This window comes from Odocoileus virginianus, chromosome 12 (genome assembly GCF_023699985.2).
Source record: "Odocoileus virginianus isolate 20LAN1187 ecotype Illinois chromosome 12, Ovbor_1.2, whole genome shotgun sequence".
Taxonomy (NCBI): domain Eukaryota; kingdom Metazoa; phylum Chordata; class Mammalia; order Artiodactyla; family Cervidae; genus Odocoileus; species Odocoileus virginianus.
In genome coordinates, this window is record NC_069685.1 from 62,851,050 (window position 1) to 62,867,834 (window position 16,785).

General features: G+C 51.1%; 1 long non-coding RNA gene across 3 annotated transcripts in view; it reads right to left on the reverse strand.

The window, feature by feature from the left end:
- Positions 1-16,038, reverse strand: part of LOC139037821 (uncharacterized) — a 41,828-nt gene extending 25,790 nt beyond the window's left edge. For 2 of the 3 annotated variants that reach the window (XR_011490740.1, XR_011490741.1), the window contains exon 1: positions 7,824-7,908. This is a non-coding gene — a long non-coding RNA (uncharacterized lncRNA). Of the gene's footprint in view, positions 1-7,823; positions 7,909-15,805 lie in introns of those variants that run through there. The other variant, XR_011490742.1, reaches the window with a different exon arrangement.
- Between the last annotated feature and the right edge of the window lie 747 nt (positions 16,039-16,785).

The following is a 16,785-nucleotide window of genomic DNA, read 5'->3' on the forward strand; positions in this document are numbered from 1 at the left end:
CCACTCCAAACTCTCCAAAGCTTGCTCTGTGAATGGTCCCCGCTCCTCCTATCTAACACTTCCTTCTAGAATAAAGCAGCAGGGAATCCTCCTCACAGACACATCCTCTAAAAGGGGCCCCCGGGAAAGGGCTCTCAGAATAATTGAATAATCCCGACAAGTGTGAACAGCAGTGAAGGAGGCATGTGGAGGGGGAGTCCAAGGTGAAATTTATTTCTGTCAACTGGTGGTCTATTTCCCTGATACTATTTCCTTGTATACAGATAAGGAGCTATCTTAAATGACCATGTCTTTTTCAATTTGTACTTAACAGTCAATCCCATTTTCCTTATATGATGCTATCTCGGCTGGATGAAAAATGCATTCAGAAACCCCTAAGGATCTTCATATATCAATATCAAACGGTCTGAAATTGACCTGTTATAAAATCCAGTCCTTCAAGCTAGCAAGAGACTACATCAGAAAGAAGCAAATTTTAGCGCTCACGGTGTTTTTTGTAAGCTGACTGCTCCAACACGGACTTTGGAACTTTAATGAGAACAAACTCTCAACATCCATTAAAAACCAAAAAAAAAAAAAAAGAACTACTCCAAAGAAGTATCTGGATTATTGATACAACTTCCTGATGGATGGGCCTTCTCAGACAGATGGGCCCTGGCAGGAATACTAAGAAACTGAGGGCGGTTAACAAGATCTATCCAACAAAAGTTCTTAGGAGCCTGAGGCTTGTGCCCCAAGAATGTCTAGGACTGCACAGGGAAGATGCTTGGGCTCAGGAGAGAAGGCCCAGACACACACCTCATGAGACTGTCTTTCATGTGCCTTGATCCCTTCTTTGGCAGTAAATATGCAATAGGCATTCTTGCAAATTTTCCCCTGATGCCAAAATAAGAGTCATGGTTCGCAGCTCTTCACCTGCTCTTAGCGCTCATCAGGAGCTCTACTTGGGAAAGCAAGTTTCTTCCTGGCTTCTAAAGTCCCCCGGCTTCTCCCCATTAGTAGATGAAATGGGAGAAATTTCTAAATTCTATCTTATGGAGTACTCCAATACTTTGGCCACCTGATGCGAAAAGCTGACTCATTGGGAAAGACCCTGATGCTGGGGAAGATTGAAGACAGGAGGCGAAGAGGGCGACAGAGGATGAGATGGTTGGATGGTATCACCGACTCAATGCACGTGAGTTTGAGCAAACTCTGGGAGATGGTGAAGGACAGGGAAGCCTGACGTGCTGCCTTTTGTGGGGATGCAAAGAGGCAGACATGACTGAGCAAGTGAACAACAAATGGAGTGCTCAGAATAACCCTCTGATGTTAGAGATGGGAAAAGTGAGGCTCAGGGCAGGAAGGGGGCTCGTTCAGGGCCACAGACCTAGTGGCAGAGCTGAGGTCCAAGTCCAGGCGCTCCTAACTCAGAGGCTCTACCCTTAACCAGTGTGCACTTCATCCCAGTAGATATTTAAATCACATTTGCCAGTGAAAGGTGGGGGAGGGAAAAGGAAAGGAGAAGGGTGGTGATACAGATGGTGCTACAAAGGGTCTGGGCTCCTTGGAGTCAAAGAGAGGAAGGTGAGGTCCCTGGGCTTGGGGCATTCAGTGCAGGCTTCCTGGGAGACGGGGATTAACCAGTGTGTGGAAAGGGGAAGATGGTGCAATGGATTCTGCCTGATGGCCTTATGCGATGCCCTTGCTACTAATTAGGCAGCACGTGGGATCTGTAGGGAACCCGGATGGAGGAGACATAGGTCCTGCCTTCCAGGTCAGGACTAAGGTTACCACAGGGAGGGGGAGAATGGCAATCTCCAACTTGCTTTTTGTTTTAAAGGTACTGTTTTTTTTTATGTGAACCATTTTTAAAGTCTTCATTGAATTTGTTACAACATTGCTTCTGCTTTATGTTCTGGTTTTTGGCCACAAGCCACGTGGGATCTTGACTCCCCAAATCAGGGATTGAACCCACACCCTCTGCTCTGGAAGGTGAAGTCTTAATCACTGGACCACGGGGATGTCACCCAGAACCCCGTCTGTAGTCCCACAGAAGACTCTCTACTTCCCTCGCTGACTAGCTCGGGGCTCCTGGTATGCGGAGCTGGGACTGCCAGGTGGAAACCTCACCCTTCAGCAAGGACAGATCTCCTCCAAGAAGAGGCAGACCTGGGGTTTCTCCTGACAAGCTGATACTCTTGTGTGGGCTGGATCAGTGTGTGGGGGGGTTCCTCCCCAAAGAGAGGGTGGCGGTAAGGTGGCGGTAAGGAAGATAATTTTCTCTGTAGAAGGAATGAGCAGGAAAATCCAACAAGCCTGGTCCAAGTTCCGGTGTGATCAAGCGGTGACCTTGGGCAACAGCACTCACCTCTCTGACGCTCTCATGTTGGTATTAGAAAGTGAGACGATCAAACCAGCCCTGGGAGGTTACAAGCAGAAAAACCATGTCAAGAGTTCCCAGTATGTTATAGATGCTCACAAAGCATTGGTTCTTTTTCCATCCTGGGTGGAAAGTCAGCTCTGTGAGGTCAGACGTGGCTTCTGCATTGTTCGCCACTGGGTCCTCAGTGCCGAGGCAATCAGGGCTCAGTGAATATTTGTCTAATAGGTGGACAGACAGGTGGATATAGAGAGTACCAAGCTCTGTGAAAACTAAGTGTTTCTGCAGCCCTATCCCCTCCCAAGGAAAACATTCTGCTCCTTCAAATCAAGAGCCAGGAATGGGACTTCCCCGGCGGTCCAGTGGTTAAAATCTCACCTTCCAGGGATGTGGGTTTGATCCCTGGTCAGGGAGCTGAGATCCCACTTGACTCATGGCCAAAATAACCAAAACATAAAACAGAAACAATATTATAACAAATTCAATAAAGACTAAAAACGATCCACCTCAAAAAAGAATCTAAAAAAAAAAGCCAGGAGTCACTGCTTCCCTGACCCAGACCCTCTCCCGGATCCTTCTGGCTCTTCCACTATGGGGCCAGGACACCATAAATTCCCACCTGGACCCCCAAAGTGTATGAGTGTGTGTATGGGTGTATCCTGCCAACACTGAATCTGAGAAATGAAAAGAACAGCCAGATAGCAGATCTAAGCACATCCCCAGCCAATGCTGGAGTGTTTGATGAGCCAAACTCCTGTCAAGGGTGGGCTGGCAGGTGCAGTGGGGGCATCCCTCTAAACCTTCATTCAGTAGATATCCTCTGAGTACGTATGTAAGAAGTGCAGCCAGCCTGAGAGCATCACTGGGTACCAAGCATTTGGTGAGTAGTTTGGTGCATCCACTTACCCAGGTACCACAGCAACCCAGCTTGGCAAAGGCTGCTCTTCCTTACAGCCCGTTAAGGGAAACTGAGGCACAGGAGGTTAAAGAGACTTCTGAGGAGACATAGATGTAGGATGAGATTGAGCCCACGTGGAGTGTGCCATCCAGCAACATGGGCATTGGCTACAGTTCCACAAATGTTGGTGCACTGTGGTATATTTGCATATCCATCATGGATGCTTTGGCGGAAATGCATGTGAAGTTGTCCGAGCAAAAGCAAGGAAGGCTTCCTGGAGGAGGTGGCATCTGAGGTCTAAGTGATATGCAATAGTAACAGACACACTTACTGGAAGTTTCCCAGGAAATGGGCAAAACGATATTACTTTTCCTGCCAAAAGATATTTGAAAGACTTCTCTAGTGGTCCAGTGGCTAAGACTCCACGTTCCCAGTACAGGGGACCCCAGTTCAATCCCTGGCCAGGGAACTAGATCCCACATGCTGAGACTAAAGAGCCCATGTGCTGCAACAAAGACCCCGTGCAGCCAGGGCCTTAATTAAATAATTTAATTAATTAATTTTAAAAAGATATTTAAGCCAAAGAATGGTCTCCTTTGAGCCCTTTAACTTCTAACCATAACACCTTCCAAAAACTCCCCATCAGACTCAGAATACAATTCAAACTCTGCTGTAGCCCGTTTGTGGTCAGGCCCCTGACCAGCCCATGCTCTCGGCCCTTCACTGAATCGATTCCAGCCACACTGGGCTTCTGCCCATGCCTTGACTACTCTGAGTTCTTGCTGGCCCCAGGACCTTTGCATATGCTGTTCTCCATGCCAGAAGCAGCTTTCTTCCACTTTTCATGTAACCAGCCTTCTCTCATCTTTGGATCTCAGACTGAGAGTCCTGTCCTCGGAGAAGTCTTCCCTGACCAGCCCTCCAGTGTATAGTTGCTGTCCCCTCATGTTCCATCTAAGCCCCATCTTTTTTCCCTTTAGGACACTTTTAACTTCCAGATATTCTACCCACTTGTCTCTTGATTCATTTGATCCATCTCCCCCACTGGACTATGGGGCCCAAGGGGGCAGGGATTACACCTCTCAGTCACTGCTGTGTCCCCCAGAAACCATCACATAGCAGGCACTCAATAAGACTCATCAAATGAGGGACTTCCTTGGTGGTCCAGTGGCTAAAACTCCACCTTCCAATGTACGGGGCGTGGGTTCGATCCCTGGTCCGGGATTAAGATCTCACATGCTGTGGAGCATGGCAAAAAAAAAAAAGACATCAGATGAATGAATGAATGAGGAAACCAACAGCTTCCAAATTTGAAAGACTTTTGTCAAGTCGAGGAATCAAACATCAGACATCCCTTATGTGGCTCTTAAAGACTGAGCCCCCCCAAAAATATGAGGGGGGTAGACACAGATGGTTACAATGGTGACCTAGCCTATGAGAGCATCAGAGATGGTTCCTGAAAACCTTGCCTGTGTGCTCAGTCGCATCCAACTCTTTGGGACCCCTTGGACCGTAGCCCTGTCCATGGGATTCCATGTTCTCTGTCCACGGGATTCTCCAGGCAAGAATACTGGGATTCGTGGCCATTTCCTCCATCAGGAGATCTTCCCGACTCAGCGATCAAACCTGCATCTCTTGCATCTCCTGAATTGGCAGGTAGATTCTTGACTGCTGAGCCACCTGGGAGACCTTGCCCAGCTGGGCCCAGATGTACAACCTGGAGTGTGCTGGGTCAAGGCAGTAGTGGGTACAGAGCCTTTCTTCCACACCACTCTGTTTTTCAGAGTGGCCCCAGAAACACCCACATCAATATCTCTGGGAAGTGAAATCATGTATTAAAAATACAAATACCGTGGCCACCTTCCCCATCCTGCTGAACCAGAGCCTCCAGGGCCGGCCCCTGGGCACCAGTATTCTTACCAGCTGTTGTAGGAGATCCTAAAGATCCTAAGTACATCTGAGTTTGGGAAATGCTACAAAGATTCATCTAGTCAAAGCTATGGTTTTTCCAGTAGTCACGTACGGATGTGAGAATTGGACCATAAAGAAGGCTGAGCGCCGAAGAATTGATGTTTTTGAACTGTGGTGCTGGAGAAGACTCTTGGGAGTCCCTTGGACAGCAAGGAGATCAAACCAGTCAATCGTAAAGGCAATCAACCCTGAATATTCATTGGAAGGACTGATGCTGATGCTGAAGTTGAAACGCCTATACTCTGGCCACCTGATGCAAAGAGCTGACTCACCAAAGACCCTGACGCTGGGAAAGACTGAGGGCAGGAGGAGAAGGGGATGACAGAGGATAAGATGGTTGGATGGCATCACTGACTCAATGCACATGAGTTTGAACAAACTCTGGGAGATAGTGATGGACAGGGAAGCCTGGCACGCTGCAGTCCCTGGGGTCACAAAGAGTCAGACACGACGGAGCCGCTGAGCAATATTTCACAAAGCCAGCCAGACATTCAGAGCCAAACTGACCCAAGAAGCAAGTTGCTTACAAGCAGCTTGATGTTCTGTCATCCCTGCTCCCAGGTCTCTCTACTCTTGAGCATCAGTGCATCTCAGGTCAGCCCTTCCTCCCTCAGGTCAATAACTTACCCCTTCCCAAGAAGACCCTGACAATCCCACCCGGTTTGGTTCAAACTGACTTGGTCTGCTCCCAGGTCTCCACGTGGAGCCCCAGGAACTTGCTAGCTCAGAGAGAAAGATCTGCAAACAAGATGCAAACATCACTCATCCTGTTTGGTGGTTGAAGAGCTTTTATTTTTTAAAGAAGGGGTAAAAAAAAATCTCTGATTGACTGCATTTTTGCATCTTCCAGCCATTTGTTGCCATGTGATATAGACATTTGCCTGTCAACAAAAATGCCGTCAGTTTTACAAACACCCTGATTCCACTGGCTTCGTCAGGAGGGAGTGTTTTGACTGGCTTCACTTGTTGAGCATGCACTGCTCTGCCCCGACCAGCTGCAAGAGAGATTGAGGCTGCCTCAAGCTTTCTCTTCCCGACAGATCTCCACCCCTTCAGGCCAGCAGAATCTGACCAACAGACCTAGTCAGTCCATGAGAAATGGGTGGGATTCAGGAAACCAGGCCTGAAATCATACTGTAACATCTTCAAGACTTAGACAGATCACTTTGCTTCTCAAGCCTCAATTCCCTCCTCTGTAAAATGGAAATCAACCTCCAATATTCATTGTGAAGATTAAGCTAGATCATCTATGGAAAGGACATAGTGTGTGTGGGAGCCAGCCTCCAATAAGGCGCCCTGTAATCCTTGGTTTCTGCTAGCCATGCCTCAGTGTAGTACCGTCCCACGAGGAATCAGAGCTAGTCTACATGATCAAGACAATCCGGTGGGTACAACGCTGTGGGACTTCTGAGGCTAGGTCACGAAAGCCATCGTAGCTTTTGGACCTTCTGGGGGAAGCCAACCACCGTGTTGTAAGGATGCTTGAGCGTCCCTGAGGATAGATCCACGTGGAGACCAGAGGTACTGAAACCCCTGAGAACCAGCCTACCATGAATGAGCCACCTTGGAATTAGACTTCCCTGTCCCAGGCATACTTCAGAGATGACAGCCCCAAACATCTGACTGCAACCAGCAAGAGCAATCCTGAGCCAAAACCGCCTTCACCCAGCAGCTCCCACATTCCTGATCCACAGAAACCATGAAAGATAATAAATAATTACTACGGTTTTCACACACGCGCGCGTGCACACACACACACACACACACACACACGGTTCTAAGCTACTAAATCTCAGGATGATTTATCACACAGCACTAGGTAACTGATGCACAGAGTAACTGCATATACAAGATTTGGCGTATACCTCTACCTCAAGATATTTGTTGCCAATACTTATTGCTTTCTGTGCTGCAGACACAGCGCTTGCTCATTTGCATACATTTACATATCTCACTCCATCCTCACCCGACGCCTGTAAGGTAGACTTGAGCACGAGGCTTGTTTTAGAGATGAGATGCGGAGACATGGAACAGCTTGCCCGAGATCAATCACACAGCCTGGAAGTGGCAGAGCCAGGATTTGAACCCAGGCCTGTCTGCCTCTGAAACCAAATTCTTCGCCAAATTCTAGGTCATCATATCACATTCCAGAGCACAATGTGAATTGTCGTTATTATCACTATTATTGACTGTTGAATGGGGTGTTTTTTGTTTTCCCCAGTGAGAGGACTAGTAGAAAAACCAAATTATCTCCAAGCCTCCCCCGCTTCCCCAGTCCTCCATGGCAAATGGGACACACCCCAGACTCCCCTGTCCTAGGGGCTTAAAGTCAGGTGGCCACAGGTGACAGTTTGGAGGAGACACAGATTACCAGTAGGAGCGGCCCTGTCTGCTGGCGGCACAGCCTGCCTGCCAGGGCTGCAGGGGTTAAAGAGAACAGCTCGGCTGCAAGAAAATCTCTCCAACGGTGTTAGAGCAGGGGAAAAAGGCAAAATGATTGTAAATTCCGCCAGGGGAATTCTGCCATGAATCCGGCTCACCTTTCGCGGACTCCCCCCGCCGCCCCCCGCCCCGCCTGAGAGGATAACTGACCTTTGGAGGGAAATAATGAAAAGAAGAAATTCCTTGGAGAAAATAATGTGTCCGGGCCCCAGTAATGAGATCGGCTCCTTTTATGTTGCCATGGCGACGGCAGTCATTTTATAATACAAAATACATGAATGGGTGCGCGCAGGGGCAGCCTCATCAACCAAGGGGTGGGGGCGTGGGCCACTGGGCGGTAGGGAGGGGGTTAGCCTCTTGCAGGCTGTGGTCTGGGGGTCGGGCAACGGCTAGGGCCAGGGGCCACCGTGCCTCCTTTCCCCAGAGAAGCAGGCCTGGCTCAGGGTTGGGGTGGTTTCTTCTTAGGCTGGGGTCTGGGGATGCAGAGAGGGGCTGGGGGGCCTGGGGGTGACATCAGCTTCATGGCCTGTGGGGATGGGGCAGGGGACCCAAGGTTCTGGCATATTCATCATATTAACACAAGCCCCCATTTCCCTGTGTGTATTTCTCTAGGACAGGATTTCTCTGTCCCTGCCTAGGAGAGAGGAACAGTGGCTCCATTGTACAGATCAGGAAACTGAGGCTCGGCCAGGTGAAGCAACTTGTTCAAAGTGACACAGTAGGGATTCCAGCTCAGTTCCCACCAGGGCCACTGATTGGGGTTAAGATCGTGGACTCTGAGTGGGGCACAAGGGAACTTTCCAGGGTGTTGTCATGGGCAACGTCTGGTGGAAAAATGCATCGAGCTCTCGCTTAAACTTTGTGCATTTGGTAGTTTGTAAATTAAACCTTAATTTTTAAAACATGTTTGTTGGGGGTGGGGTGGTGGATGGACGCCTAATGCCATGCGAAGATGAAGTGTGAGGTCTCGGCTGTCAGCTAGACCAAAACTCAGACCCCAGCCCCTCCCTGCCCAGCTTCCTCCTCCGGGTCCCCCGTCCTTACCTGTAAAGTGATCCAGTAACGTGCCTACATCCTAGGGTGTCAGAGGATGTTACCCCGGGATGGACTTAACTCACAACCTGGGATTCAGGAAAAGCTACAAAGTGCAGCTAAGAGTCTTTACTCTCTCCTGCTGTTGTTTTGTGTGTTATGATGACCATCACAGGCAGAGCAGGTGGGGTCAGGAGACTTCCAGAGAGAGAACAGGAAGAGAGGAGAGAAAGGGAAGAGGAGGAAGGAGGAGGGGGGAAATGCAGCAAGGGGAAGAGGAGAAAATTAGGTAAAAGAAGAGGCAGTGGGGCCCAAGGTGTGAAACTGGGTGTCCAGAAGAACCATTCGTTCTTGTGCTGTGTGGTCCTGGGAAAACCACTGTCCCTCTTTGAGCTATGGCTTCTTCGTCTGTAAAAGGATTATCAAGGAGGCCCAGGGTGTACATAGTAGGTGTGCAGGCTGCTGAAGGAGGAGAGAAGGAGAAGAAGGGCCGGGGTAGGGGGCACCCTTCCTCAGAGTATACGTTTAAAACAACCACCACCTCCCTGGGTTTGTGTTCCTGGGTCAGGAAGATCCCCTGGAGAAGGGAATGGCAACTCACTCCAGTATTCCTGCCTGGGAAATCTCACGGAGAGAGGAGCCTGGCGGGATACAGTCCATAGCACTCTTTTCAGCGGTCAAAAAGAGCCGGACATGACTGAGCAACTACACACAGACATACACACACCCCACCCCTGGCTACAGTTGCCACCATCTGTCTATTCCTCACCCTTGAAAGCCAGCTCTGAGCTCTGTCACCAGCCATGGGAACCAGAGGCCAATTCCAGAGGGGACCCTTTGTGGAAAACACAGCGACTGTCCTTAAAATAACAGCCTGGTCAGGTTTTTACAGATATGGGCCTGAGCGGGCGATACAGAGGCCCACCGCAGGGGTCCCTGTCGAGAAGAGATATTAGGACAGGCCAGCAGGTGTCTGCAGAGGACCCGGCGTCAGTTCTGGAGGGACAGCCTGGAGGACCGCACCGCTCAGATCCAGCAGGCTGGCCTGCAGACAGGGCCAAGGCAAGGGGCAGCCTGCCTCTAGCTCTGACCTGGCCTCTTGCCTTTGAAAGAAGCTGGGCTACTTTGGTGTGTCCCTTGGCTCTCTGAGAAATGGGCTTAACATCCACGAGCCAAGAGCTTCCAGAGCCATCTTTCCTGAGCACTGCACATCTGTTGTTTCTATGAAGTGTCACAAAATGTGATCATACCCATTTTACAGATGAGAAAACTGAGGCTCAGAGAGATCAAGCAATGTGCCCAAGGTCACCCAGCCGGTGAGAGGCTTGACGGGAGTTTGAGCTCACCTCTGGCTCACTCAGAAGCCCACAGTCCTGAGACTGTGAGGCTCTGCCTCCCAGGTGCCTTCTGAGGAGAGGCCCAGCTATGTGCAGAGCTCACAACCCTGTCTGTACACAGCTCACTGGCCCTGTCGTCCTCGCCACTGAAATCCCCAAACTGGACTGGAGAACCGAAAGTGAAATGCTCTATCTAGGGTGTTAGTACTGGGGCCAGTTGAACGTTTCTTGGAAAAATTCCATCTTGCTGGTCTGTAATCCCTGAGAAAAATATCTTGGGGCAGAAAGGAAATGTCAGAACAAGTCTGCTAGCGAGAAGACAGAACAATCTTTTCATTCCCGTGTTCTATTACATGTCGCCGCTGCAAGAGCTAGTTACATTAAATATAAAAGTTATCTGGCCAAGATTCGTAGGACCTGGTTTCTGAGCCCTATTTTGCCATTTGCCTGGCAGCATGATCACGGGCTTTGCTTTCCCCATCTGCAAATTGGGAACTAGGAGATCTTTAAGAATCCTTTCCATTTCTAAGTGTCAACAGTCCCCAGGACACCCTTCTGTGGCCAAGCTGCCCATGCTGAGCCCATTGCACAGATGGGGAAACTGAGGCTCAGAGACAGCAGAGGGTCAGCCCCGAGCCCCACAGTGGTTTTGAGCTGGATTCAGCCTTAGGGCTCCTACCTGGGGAACAAAGCTGAGTCCCCTGGTCTTCAGTCCCTGCCCGGTGAGAGCCCGGTGACCTTGCAGGGCAGTGGGTCCCTTGTGGGTGTCTGGGTCCCCTAACCCAGGGCTATATGCAGTGTCACAGGGACATCTGGGGGTCATCTGGCAGCCTCCTTGGCCTCTGGGTCTCTGAGACATCCTGGGGCGTCACGCACATCTGGCCGGCTGGCGGGAGCTGCAGCAAACATCTGGGGGAGAGAAGGAGGAAGAAGCGGAAGGAAGCTGATGCTCCCAGGGTCTGAGGGATGGAGTCCTGGCCCTGCTCCAGCGAGCCAGGTGAGCACTTCGGTTTCGGGTCTCGGAATGTATGTGTGAGTGAGTGCAAGTGTGAACATGTGTGCGCACGTGTGTGTGTGTGTGTGTGCACGTCTGCCTATGTGCATGTATTGTGATTGCATGTGTGTGGATGCATGCATGTCCAGGTGACTCAGTGGTAAGACAGCTCAGAAACCAGCCCCACCACTTGCTGGCTGTGCGACTTCAGGCCAGTCGCTTCAACTCTCTGAGCCTCTACATCCGAGATGATGGGTGGCTGACTTAAACAGTTACCTCCTCCAGCTGGTGAGGTTTGCTGAGTTAATGCACAGAGACTGACTAACACCAGCCCGCTGCAAGAGCTGTACAAGTGGCCATGATTAGCCCTTTTTTCTTTCCTGCCCGCTGTGTGTCTGGGGGCTTCGACGTCCCCCATGGCAGGGCTGGCCCATTTGCTTGTGGGTCTGTCCGCCGCTCCCCCGTAAATTCAAGAACCGTCTGCTACAGGAATGCCGTATTTCTATCATCTCCCAGACAGCGTCAGCCTTTTCAGAGCTGTTTTCCTTTGGCCTATAGCCAGGTTTAAGAGTTTACGAAAATTCCCAAGACCTTTTGCCGTCTGGACTTGAGAAGACGGGGCTGCTGGGACCAGAGAGAAAACTCGAGGCTACTGAAGGCAGGAAGCAAGCCGGATTCCTGGTCCCGAGGAGGTACGGCCGGGCTGGCGGGAGGCTCTGAAAGGCCAGGACATTCTTCCCCAAGTTAAAAACATGCAGCTTGTCAGCTGCGGCACAGCCTCTGAACTAAATCCATTCCAGAAAGCAGCAAGGTACAGCAGCGTCTACACTTTAGCCTGGGAAGCAAAGGAGGGAGGGCTGGCTCCCAAAACTGCAGGCCCCCAGCTGGCCCGTGTCCACCATGGTATCAACACTCCTTTCTACTGGGTCTTCATATCCTCAGCCACTCTCTCTGCCACACAACACCCAGTTCCAGGGTTCAAATCCCAGCTTCGCTCTTTGCTTGCTGTGTGTCCTCTGGAGAGTTGCTCTACCTCTCTGAGCCCCAGCTCCCTTCACTTTAAAATGGGACCATCAGATAACCAACAAGGACCTACTGTACAGCACAGGGAAATCTGCTGTTCTGTAATAACCTAAATGGGAAAAGATTTTGAAAAAGAATAGATACATGAATATGTATCACTGAATCCCTTTGTTGTACACCTGAAACAACAGTGTAAATTCACTATACTCTAATATAAAATAAAAGTTTTAAAAATTAAAAAATATGAAAATAAATCATTAAAAAACATGAAAATAAAAAATAAATTTTAAATGGGACCAAGAAGGCATGCCTCCAAGGATGAACAGAGATGGTGTCTGTGAATCTCTGCCTGCTCTCATTTCAGAGTCAGGCAGGACCCACCCTGGGAGGAGCTCTGCCTTCCCTGATGCATGCATGGTAGGGGATGGCCTCAGACCTGGGAGACAGGAGGCCTCAGCTGTGCTGGCTGTGTGGCTTTGGGTAAACTCCTGACCTTCTCTGTGCCTCCATGAAATAAGATGGTTAAACAGGATCAGCAAGTCCCCAAATGATTTTTAAACATCGAAGTGGCCAAGAGATGGTGTTAGGTGGCAAACAGGCAAAAAAAAACTTTTATTTTTAATTCTCAAATATCTGTTTTAATACATCTTAAAAATATCACCCCTTAAGTCCTGGAAAGTGATGGATCTTGTTGCTAAGGCTGAGGCTAACATCTTTTTTAAGTGACTTAATGTAAAGTTTATTTGAAACATGACATTGGATAAATACTAGAGCAAGATATCAGGGTGGTACAGGAAGGTTTGAGGTTTGGGGACACACTCCCCGCGTAGTAGGCAAAGGAGTCCAGTTCAAATCCTGGCTTTTTCCTTTCCCAGCTTCAAAATCAGGAGCCAGCCACCACGTCTCTGAGCCTCAGTCTGCCCCACTAGGTTGGGCCCCAGCAGGCTCCAGGTGTGGGCATGCCCCTGTGTGTATTGGGTATGTTTTCACCAGCTTACATGCTTGTATGCTGCGGTGGGTACCATGCATGAGTCGGGGGACAGGGGGTTTCCCCAGTGGCTCAGCAGGAAAGAATCTGCCTGCAATGCAGGAGACCTAGGTTCGATCCCTGGGTTGGGAAGGTCCCGTGGAGGAGGGGACAGCTCCAGTATTCTTGCCTGGAAATTTCCATGGACAGAAGAGCCTGGCAGGCTACAGTCCATAGCGTGGCAAAGAGTTGGACGTGACTAAACCGACTGAGTGTGTATGTGTGTCTAGGGCAGGCTGTTTGCTCACCTGCTGGTGTCCATGTCTAGTCTCCAGGTCCCGTGTGTGAGACAGTGAGTGTGTGCATCAGGGGAAGATGCTCCAGAACTAAATCCACTGGCTGGAGTCTGGGAGGGGCCTCCCTGCCAGCCCCCCAACCAGCCCCTGTCCTGCACAGGCTTCCTGGTTCCATCACTCTGTGTAGAACCCCCAGGTGCAGGAGAGGAAGGCATCCCTCGTTGCTGGGCCCCCAATATCCTGGCACATAGATTCCTTTCACCTTCCCCGCTCCCTCCCAGAGGTGGGTCCCATGAGGCACCCTCAACTTATAGCGGTGAGCCCAGGGCCCCACAGCATGGGGATTAGGATACCACACCAGGCCCCGGAGCCTGGCGAGATGATGGTAAGCCCTGCCTGTCCAGTCTCTCCTCCCAGCCCTGACCCCTGCCTTCGCCTCTGTGGGAGAGTTTTCATGATCCCCACCCATGTCCCATCTGTCCCACCTAAGATTTCATCTCTGAGATCACTGATCAGGGACTTCCCTGGAGGCCCAGTGGTTAAGACTCAGTGTTTCCAATGCAGGCGGCGCAGGTTCGAGCCCAGTTCTGGGAACCAAGATCCCACCTGCCGACTGGTGTGGCCAAGAATAAATAATAAAGTCACTGATTTGATGGGAAACCGGGGCCCAGAGAAGGGATGTGACCTATCTAAAGCAAAACGGTGAATTTTTAGTGAAGGAAGGAGGTTTTCAGCTGTCTTAAATTTGTCTCACCGAAGGTGGGGAAGGAGATGCAGGCTCCTGCAGGGTGCAGGAGGAAGAGGGGCTTTGGAAGGACAAGGCCTCAGGGAAGCCTGCCCCACTTTAGACACAGGCCCAGGTGACGGGCAGGAGAGGAATTACCAGGAACCTGGGGGGATCTTAGGGAAGAAGCATGCCTGTCGGTCACTACAGACACCCAGCCTTCTGTCAGGAATCAGAAAAACAATCCCTAGATTGCAAGTGTCAGGGTTGGGCTCTGTTCCCTCATTAGAGGGACATCCTCATCACCCAGGCCCATCCAGGTTCCCTCAGAGAGGAAAACTTCATCACACTCAGGTAGACGCAGAGGGAGTCCAGACTCTGTGCAGAGAAGCATCTGCTAGGAGAGGATTAAGGCACGGCCGATGGGGCAGGATTCGAACCCAGGCAGCCAGCCACGGAGTCTGGGTTTTTACTCCACCTTCCCCAGCCGGAGGGGGCAGGGGACTTCCCTGACGGCTCAGTGGTAAAGAATGCACCTGCAAAGCAGGAGACCACTGCAATGCAGGAGATGTGGGTTCTATCCCTGGGTCGGGAAGCTCCCCTGGAGAAGGAAATGGCAACCCACTCCAGTATTCTTGCTTGGAGCATCCCAGGCACAGAGGAGCCCGGCAGGCTACAGTCCATGGGGCTGCAAAGAGTCAGACAGGACTTAGCGGCTAAACGACAACACAGCAGGGAGGAAGGTCCCCCGGCCAGAGCCAGAGGGAAAACCCCAGAGCTCTGGTGGACCCAGGGTTCTTGCAGACACCACATCGCAGGGTTTCCACCCAAGGGACCCGCCCAGACAGGAGACAGAAGCAGCTGCTGGGTCCAAAGAGCGTGGAAAGGGCCAAAAGTCAGTGGGCTCGGAGTGGGGCCCAGATCCAGCGTTGCCCCGGCAACCCCAGACAACAGCCTCACAAACAGGACGGCCCGGGAGGAGCTAGGGAGGGAGGGAGGCCTTCCGAGGCGAGGATGCGGGGCGCCTGGCAGAACCTGACAGGTTTGAGGAGCCAGAAGCCAGTGTGACGCTGGGAGCAAGGAAGCCTGCACACAAATGGGCCCAGAGCCATCAGGCTCAGGGCAGTTCCGTGGGAGAGGATCCTGGCCAGGGTCCAGGCAGCAGTGCCAGACGCCCAGAGTTGGGAGGGGTGTTACAAGTCCCTCAGTCAATTGCTCTCACTGGTGCCAGGAGCCATGTCATGGATTTGTCTAGAATCTGGTTGCATGCCTCCAGTGACAGGGAGCTCACTCCCCATTTCAGGTACAGACAAACCTGTGGCATATGGAGCTTCATCAGCTCCCACTCATCCATCCACCACTTGGACCACACTGAACAAAGGCTGGAAAATGCTCAGGTCCCATGTTGAATGGAGCTGAGGTGGCATAAAGGAGGTGACATACAAGATCCATGACTGGAGGTGACATACAAGATCCATGACTGAACAAGATAGAGCAGGTTCTACCCTCAACGGGTCTACAGTCTGGCAGGAGTTCATCAAATAATGAACTGGATCAGGCCTTCTTGCCTCTAACCCATTCCTCACTCTGAATCCAGAAAGAGCCTGAGAAGACCAGATCCTTGCCCTCCCCCACCACCCACCCAGTAGACTAGGGAAAAATAAAAATACCCTGTCAATCATCACTGCCCAAAATGTAAACGGTTAGAGGATTTTAGAAAAGCAATCACGTGCTTCATCCCTGAAAATCTAAAACCTACCTTAGAGACCAGCAAATACCCGTCCTGGAGTCTGTCTCACAGAAACAAATGCACAGCGCTGAACAATATGCGTCGCCCGCAGCGTTCTTTGTCACGGCCAAAAACCAGACAGGCAAGGCCAAACCAGAGCCCTTTGGCCAGGGAATGGGGAGTGCTTGAGGGTGCCTCTGTGGCACCGAAAAGTACCAGCCCTCAACGGGAGGGAGCAGAGCTGTGCCAACCAGCTCGGGAGACGCCCAGGAGACTTTATGAGTGAGCACAGCAAGGTGGAGAGATGTGTTTGCAGCACGATCCCATCGCTGTGAAAGGAAATCAATCACAGAGTCTCACGTGCGTCCTTGCACGTGGCCGACGACGCTGATGGGAGCGCGGGGGGACAGGTGTGACAGTCGTGGGGAGATTAAGACCAGGTTGTTAACTTGGGTGACCCGGTTGGGAGGAGGGGAGGAGGAAGCTAAAGAGAAAGAAAAAAAGAAGGAAATAAAACTGTCAGCACTAAAGGAACGGCTCCGCAACAGGACATTCATGAAGGTATATAAAATTACACACGTGGGTAGCGTATAAAGGAATTAAACATAGAGACTGAAGAGACAGAAGATGCTAATCTGCCCCCCCACCGCTCCTCCCCTCCCCAACCTCCTCATCACCTGCACCATCATGCTGTCCTGACCACACCCAGGTTCTGCCCACCTTCAGCCTTCCCCCTGCCTTGCCCTCTGCCCCTGACGCCCTTGTCTGCAGCCCGCATCCCATCGAGGCTCCTTTTGGAGGATCCCCAAGAGATGCTCTTCGAGCCTTAAGACCACACGAGTGAGCGCCTACCGTGGACCAGTCGTGGGGTGGGCTTGGAGAGCCGGGCTCGCCGGCTTCGTCCCCGCGCGGCCCCAGCTCTGTTCTTCTCTGCTCCACTGAGCATCGTTCTCACCAAGTGCTGACCCCTCCATCCAAGCCGGACACCCCTTCTAGACTCTCAGCCCTGC